We start from the raw sequence: 8,084 nt of genomic DNA, 5'->3' as shown, positions 1-8,084 counted from the left end.
AGACTGTTAGAAATGCCTTACATTTACCTGTTAATAACTGTGCTGCTAGACCTAATGATGAGAATCTCACTGATATGCTTGAAGCAATCCATTACAGTGCAGAAATCAACTTAGGCAATATTTCTAGAGCCCACCTTAGAAAAGAGTGGAGTTTCTTCTTCGACTCTATAACTAAGGTGTTCTCAGGCAAAATCACAAACTATGTAGCCATCAATCATGCTATGCTTAGTATTGGCTACATGGTTTTGTATGATTCTTACTTTAATTTAAGTGAGTTAATCTTGTCTGAGATTGGCAACAAATTAGGTCCTGTTGCAAACAGACCTAATCAAATTTACTATGCTAGATTCTTGATGATAATTGCTAATCATTTGGTTAAGAATCTTAACATAGAACAGGCAGACAATAAACTCAACTGCTGGGTGCAAAACAAGAGGGTGATTGGAGACCTCTTGAGGATAAATCATAACAGCAATGTTAGATTGGATTATCCTCAAGTGGTACAGGTATTTCTCAATTCTATTAGACCTCCTTCCACCTCTACTATTTCTTTGCAATCAACTGCAGCAATGCAGGCTGTGATCCCCCAGTCTGCTACCCAAGCTGCAAAACCAAAAATTGTTAAATCCAAATCTAAGAAGCCCACCTCATCTGTCTCCCAAAAGACAGGTGTTGTAAAAACCACCAAATCTTCAACTGTGGGGAGTGTGAAGGTGGCTGTGAGTGGTGAGGGGAGGGGTGAACATCAGGTAAACCCCCAGGATAAGGCAGGAGAGGCAAGTGTGATCCAGCCAAGCCACTCTACATCTTCCCAACAAGGTGTAGAGATTAAAAAGGATTCAAGCACATCCCTAGTGGCATCCTCCCAAAAGGATGTTGCTATTGAAAAGAGCTCCCAACCAGGAGCACAGAAAAGGTTAAGGGACATTGCAAATGTAGATAGAACCTACATTAGGAAGAAGCAGAAGCAAGTAGAAAGCACAACACACACTACAGTACAGTCCAAAATCACAGATTTTGTGACAGTACAAGATTCTCAAAGTCAGCTTGATGTGGCTCCAATAAATGTGGAGTCACAGCCCCAAACTCAAGTTGAAACACTTCTTCCTAGCTCTCCAATCTCAAATGAGGATTATGGATTAATTAACAATCCTCAACCAAATTCTCCATCTTTATCCCTCATGGAGAAGCCAACTTCCAGTTCTACTGGTGATCAGCTCATAAGAGATTTATTGGATCATCCAGTTAAATTTTGTGAGGCTATGGTGAGTTCTGTGACATCTCAAGAAAAATCAATCTTCACAGATTCTACCATAGTCTCTCCCATTCAATCATCTGTCAATTTATCTTCATCAATTGATATCACTCATCAATTGATAAGCACAGCTCCATCAACTGATAAGCTTGACAGCAGTTATCAGTTGACAGCTAGCACTGCTTCATCAACTGCTATCTCACAGCAGTTGATGGAATCATCAAACATAGCAGTTGGCACACTTTCAATGCCAATTTCTGATGCATCAACTGCTATGCCAGATGAAATTATTGCTGCTGTGCTTTTAGGCTTGAGTGCAAGTGAGGCTGAGAGAGAGGAGAGGCAGCCTTTAGAGCTGGCAAAAGGAGAGATAGTGGAGGGTCAAGCCATTTCTTCAGGCTTGGAAAAAGGAGAGGATAAAAGTGGTCCCTTAGAGAGGACAAGTGAGGGAGAGGTAAGGGTCTGTGTGAGCCAAGGGGAGCCCTTGATGCAAGAACAGAGAGAAATTGAGAGAAATGCAGGTGTCAATGATGGGGCTGGTGAGATGACTTTTGAACAAGAATATCAATCTGTCATAGATAACATCTCACTTGACCCTGAGACTTTCACTCATGGATTCTCAGCATACCAGACCCTGGCAAGGCAAGACAACCAGGCTGCTGAAAGAGCTTTAAACTTGATTCACACCACAGAATCAATGTTGAGAGCTAAGGATGCTATTGCTGCTCTTCCTCCACCTGAGAGCATTCCTTCTCCTCCATCCACAGCTGATACTGATATTGAAGATGATGATGATGAAATAGAAGAAGCTGCTCTTGCTTCTATTGCAGCTGATGCCACTACCTCCACAGTCTCCATGCCATACTGGCTCAATATGCAAGCCATCAATCAGGCTGCTGTGAGTCAAGAAATTCACAATCAGGTCTCCTCCATTCTCCACTCAACAACAACTCCAATTGCTCCTGCCAGTCAAGCTTTAGCTGGCCTCAAGCTCCACAAATTCCAATCTGTATTTCTAGCCAAGGAGCTTGAGGGACTAAGATCAGAAATTTCCACTATCAAGTCTGTGGTTACCTCCAAATCTGAAGAGAGACTTCCAACCAGGATGACATCTACCAGCAAGGACCAAGTGAATGCTAAAATCAATGAGAGGCTGGATAAGGTGGAGTCTAAGGTCAATATTTTGGATGCTAGGATGCTAGAGATGGTGCAGCACCAAAGAGTGCAGACTGATTTGCTGCAACATCTTCTCATCAATTCTGGAGTTCAAGTGCCTAGGCCTCTTGTCCTTGATGCTAACAAAAAGGGGGAGAAGTCTTCAGTTCTTCCTTCCCCTGCAGAGTTGGTAGCAAGGATCCCTCCTCCATACTATTCTCCTGCAGAAGCACAATTAAGAAAGGAGAGGGAAGCCTTATTGGCCAGGTTGGATGCTCTATCATCTAAAGGGCCATCATCTAAGGGGGAGAAGCCTACATCTGAGGGGGAGCCATCTACTTCAAAATCAAGTTCACTCAATGTGACTGTATCTCAGGTTTTGGTTCCTTTCCAGACTTTGCCTTCTTCACTTGCTAAAGGATTTAAATATAGGCATGTCAAGGTGCCTGTGAAGAAGGTAGAGACCAAAATTTTCAATCAAGGTGACAACTCCCTCTACAATGACTTGGTACCACATCACAGCAATTTGCCATCTTCTCCAAACAAGCCAAATGGGAAAAACAAGATAAAGGATGACTTCCCCATGCCTCAGCCAGATCAATTTAAACTCATGGGGAACACTCTTCATCTAGCCAAGTTTGGAAAGAATCTGGACCTTCCTCAGCCAATACCACAGCAAGATGAGTATGATGAGAATGGCAATTTGAAGCCAAGGAAAGCTGCATACAAGCCAGTTCTTGCAGCTGATGATAGAGGCTTTAGGTCATTTCTAGCTAGGATCAAAAGAAATGGGGTTGACATAGTGGTTCCTCCAGGTCATCCTCTTTATCAAAAAGCTAGGGATGAGGAAGGGGTAGATGATTTGGAGTTGGTGAGGCTTGCTGCACAGCTGGGAGCTGATGATGAAGAGGCTTCTGTGGAGATGCAAAAACAGCTTCTTGAGCAAGCTCAACTAAATTTGCAGAAGCCTAGTGAGCAAGTAAAGGAGAAATCTGATAAGCCAAAATCTACAAGGGTGAAGAAAGCTAGGGCTGGAAAGTCAACTGTAACCCAAGTAGTGTCTGCAGCAGAACAGCCTAAGGAGAGCAGAGAGGCAAAAAGGAAGATTTCCTATGATGAGATTAAAGACAAAGCTGTTGCAGATTTAACAGAAGAGGAGATGAAAGCAATCAAGCATGAGCCTATTGAATTTGATATGTCAAATCTGCCATTTCCTCAGTACTTCATGTCAAAAGAAGATCTAAGGAAAGAGGAGAGAGCAGTGAGACACAAGAAAAGAAGGCCAGTTGCTTTCTCCTATGAGAAGAAGAAAGTTCCTCTTCCTATCAAGCCACTAAGCACAGAAGTAGAAATCTCTCAGGTACCTGATGCAGTCAGGGTGCCCAAGTCTGACTATGCATATGCAATCCACCTCACTCAACAGCCTAAAATTGAACTCTTCTTGAATGAAATTGATGAGGTGAGAGGCATTGCTGGAACTGCAACTCTACCTGACAGACTAAGCTTCCACTACAAGAATGGTTACAATCAACAGTGGCCTATTGAAAGGATTCTTGACCAAGATTACTCAGTCCTCAAGGTGATTTTTATGAAGATGAAAAATCCTAAGGGGTATACTCAAAACCTGAGGACTGCTATCACTTTAAAAATGGAAGAAATCACAAGGGAATGGAACACCCCAAGTGATAGACCAAAGAGGATCAATTTGCCACATCAACTCTGCAGAGTACATGAACATCCAGACTGGCTAATGGAATTTAGGGATTCTCAAGGTGTTAGGAGATTTTTCAGAATGATTGATCATGCTCCTAAAGCTGATGTTGACACCTTGAGGTTCATGCAAATGAAGTTAGATCCATCTGATCCAGAAGAAAATGCATTTAGGAGGCAACTGCAGAAGTTTGTTGATGAGAGACTGGAAGCTGCAGGTCACAAAAAGAAACAGAAAGATGAAGATAATTTCACTAGGAAAAGAAGAAGAAAGTATTAATCTGCTCAGGCTAGAGGAGCATCTTCAATTCCTAGGTCTTTTTCTTTACAATTCTCAATTTCTTTTCTTCAAGTTTGTGATCTATAAATTTGTTATCTGCAAGGTGGGTTATCAATTTAATTTTTAAATTTTTGTTCATTATGAGTTTTGTTATCATCAAGGCCCAAGATTTATATCTGAAATTCTACAGATATAAATAGGGGGAGATTGTTAGGAATATGTCAATCTTGATGATAACACAGAATACTTAAGTGAACTTATGTAGCTAGTCAACTGATAGCATTCTTATGAAGTATCAGTTGATTAGATTATCCCATCAACTGATGATGAGGAGCTGTAATAGGACTGTTTATTTTATTGCAAATTAGCAGTTGTTTAGTTAAAATGACAACTGATAATTTGGGAGGTTATCAATTGATGTGTAGATAGGGTGACAAATTGTAAATATTCTAAGTCATGTAATCTGCACAAGTGAAGTGATGATCAACCGATAACTCAGTCTGTCAACCGATAATAAAAGACTATCAACTGCTATCATATTCAACCATCAACTGCTGTGAATTTGAGCTGATCAACTGCTAAGCTTTAGCTCATCAACTGCTAAGGTTTAGTTCATCAACTGCTAAGCTCAAGCTCATCAACTGCTAATCTAGAGGAGTCATCAACTGCTAATCTAGAAGAGCCAACAACTGATAACATTGGTGAGTCATCAACTGATGTCATTTGAGAAGCATATCAACTGCTATGAAGAAGTGAACTATCAACTGCTAGTATAAATCATCAACTGCTAACCAGACAACTATAGGTTGATGAATATAATATTATCAGTTGGTGGCACTTAGTCAAGATCAAGTACAGCAATCACATGGGTTGAACAGTCCTGCAGCATGAAAGAAGCTAGACAGCATGTCTAGAAATATTTGGAAGAATGTGCAGCATACTCTTTCTGGCTATGAAACAAGGAGGCACATCAAAATGAAGAACTGTTACATAGGACAATAGTTTCTTTGTTTAGCATAGGCAGAAAAGTTGTATGGAAAGCTAGTGTAGACTAGAGTAGAAAAATATCTATCAGTTGGTGAATATAAACCAACTGAGCAGATAAATTTTACTTATCAATTTGTACAAGCATTTTCAAAGAGCAACCTAGAACTCTCTTAGAGAATTATCTGTTAAGGTTAGCTCTTCAATCTTGTAAGCAGCCAAGCTTGTCTTGGAAATTCTTCCATATATAAAAACTTCTCAGGTGGAACAAAACAATCCACCTGAAATTTTAAAGATAGTTGTCTTGATTATTCTATCTGCAAAATTATCTTGTTCTTGATTTTATTCATAACTTAAAATACAATCCTGTGTTGAAAAGTTTGTGATAAATTTTATAGATTGTATTCAACCCCCCCCCTTCTACAATCTAACCTTATATTTTGCTGTCTAACAGTATGTTATGTTAAGTGTGGGCCTAATCTATTCAAGAGATGGAAGTGAATTCTTGATGGGCCTGTAATATACATATTGGGCCAGCTAATGGTCAAGTCTATGACCCTGTTCCAGTTGATACTGTCAACTGTCAAGTCTTGTTTTTGTAGAAATTCTGAGGATCGCAGGAAACATCCTTTTTTTCTTATTAGCACCAAATTATGTTTAAGAAAATAAAAGTATGTTTAATCAATTGTGCTTGAGGTTTGAAAATGGGCATGTCTATTCCTACACAATTTGTGCATGATATTGAGTATTGAATCAGTCTACCTTGTTGGTAAAATAATGAAGTCGCAAGACAATTAACAATGGTCCAATTTATAGGGTCTTACACTTCAATGCAAGTAATATTGTCTTGGAGAGTTAGTTGACATAGAACTCGTTATTAGTGGTAACCATGTAATTTTATCTAAATTTGGAAGAGATGAAATTGTATTTATTACACTTTGACTTTATCTAATTTTAATTGGAGACTAATGGAGTAGTACTCGCAGACATCACACGACAATTGACAACAATTTAATTAAACAGCTAGGTTTCATCTAAAAACAGCTGGTTTACGTAACATGACATTTGGTAAAAGTAGTCCCTCCATCCCAAACTAGATGAACTAGTTGACTTTGGACACGTAAATTAAGGTGCATTGACCGTTTATTTAAGAAATTTTTTTAAAAAATTTTCTTTTATAAATAAACTTTCATATTTGAATTTTTATTTACAAAAATAAAATTTTAAAAATAAATTATCTAACTATACGGTCAATGAGTTTTAAAGTACGTGTCCAAAGTCAACGAACTCATCTAATTTGGGATGGAGGGAGTATAATGGAATAAACATTAAGGAAAATGCTAGGTATCCCACAAGGTGTTTTCAAATTTTACCCCCAAATCTAGTTGGCATTATTTGATTGATTTCATTCACTTTAATAATAATGGGACTCCTGCATATACATTCATCACCCAACCAAAAAAAACCACATGTCCTCGTAGTAAAAAAATTTAGGAACAAATTTTGGGGTACCTAGCACTCCTCAGACATTAATCCCTTAATACTACTCCCTCCGTCCCTATTTAATTGTCCATTTTGCAAAAAACACACATCTTAAGGAGTATTAAATTGTAAAATTTGTTTCCATACTTGCTCATATTTATTGCACAGATGGGTGAGAGCAAATTATAAAGTCAAACATTGGAACTTGAAATTCAAGGGTATGTTTTGGAATAACTTATGAAAAAATGCATTATAATACCAAATAGGACAACTATTTAGGGACAAATTTTTTTTTGCAAAGTGGACAACTAAAAAGGGACGGAGGGAGTAATCACTTCCTGAAGAGTTTTTTTCGGTAATACTTTTGCATCTCTACTTTCAATACAATTGTAATGATAAACTCTCATTATTTTTTTTTTAAATTGATCATTCTAAATACTAAGATTGACTATTTTCAATATTTATGAGTTAATTAGTCAAATTTTGTATTGGAAGTTGGTGCATTATATTTCATTCAAGACAATTTAATGTGAATAAAATTTTTAATGAAATCCTATTTTATACTTTTTCCCATTTCTTATTACTGGTTCATTTTTACTATCTTAACTTGTCATATTGACTAAATTTCAATTAAAAGTGTATAACTGTTTCTATAAAATTTAAGAAATTCAATTTTTTTATTTAAATGTTCATTTAAACTAAATTTACAGTTAATTTGACCGGTCAAAAATGAGCTTTTAAAATAAAGGTGCAAGATAGTGATATGAATCCAATATTTTTTTGAGAAAAATGTTAAAATCTCGTAATTGAAATATTCACGAATAGAGTAATGTATCCATCGCACGATATCATTTTGAATATTTTTAAATATCCAGTCATACTTTCCACCTCCTTCGTGCTCCTAATTTTGTACTGCTCAGTCCTCTATGATTCTCACACAATTTTTTTATTTAACAAATATTTAAAAATTTATATAAAATATCATTTTAAAATTTATATTAAAAATAATTTATAAAACAAGACTTTATAATATGGTGTGAGGCCTAGTCAAAAAATTAAAAAACCTACTTCGACGCATGGAGTAATTAACTCGAATCATATGAATACATCTTATTCTGAAATATGAGAGTAAAAACGAATAAAACTAGACCAGCCAGTCGGCTCAAGTGGAACAACCTTGGTATTTTTGTTTTTGTTAAACCCCGATCCGTAAACACT

The sequence above is a fragment of the Daucus carota genome, chromosome 1, assembly GCF_001625215.2.
Source record: "Daucus carota subsp. sativus chromosome 1, DH1 v3.0, whole genome shotgun sequence".
NCBI lineage: Eukaryota > Viridiplantae > Streptophyta > Magnoliopsida > Apiales > Apiaceae > Daucus > Daucus carota.
This window is presented reverse-complemented; position numbering follows the sequence as displayed.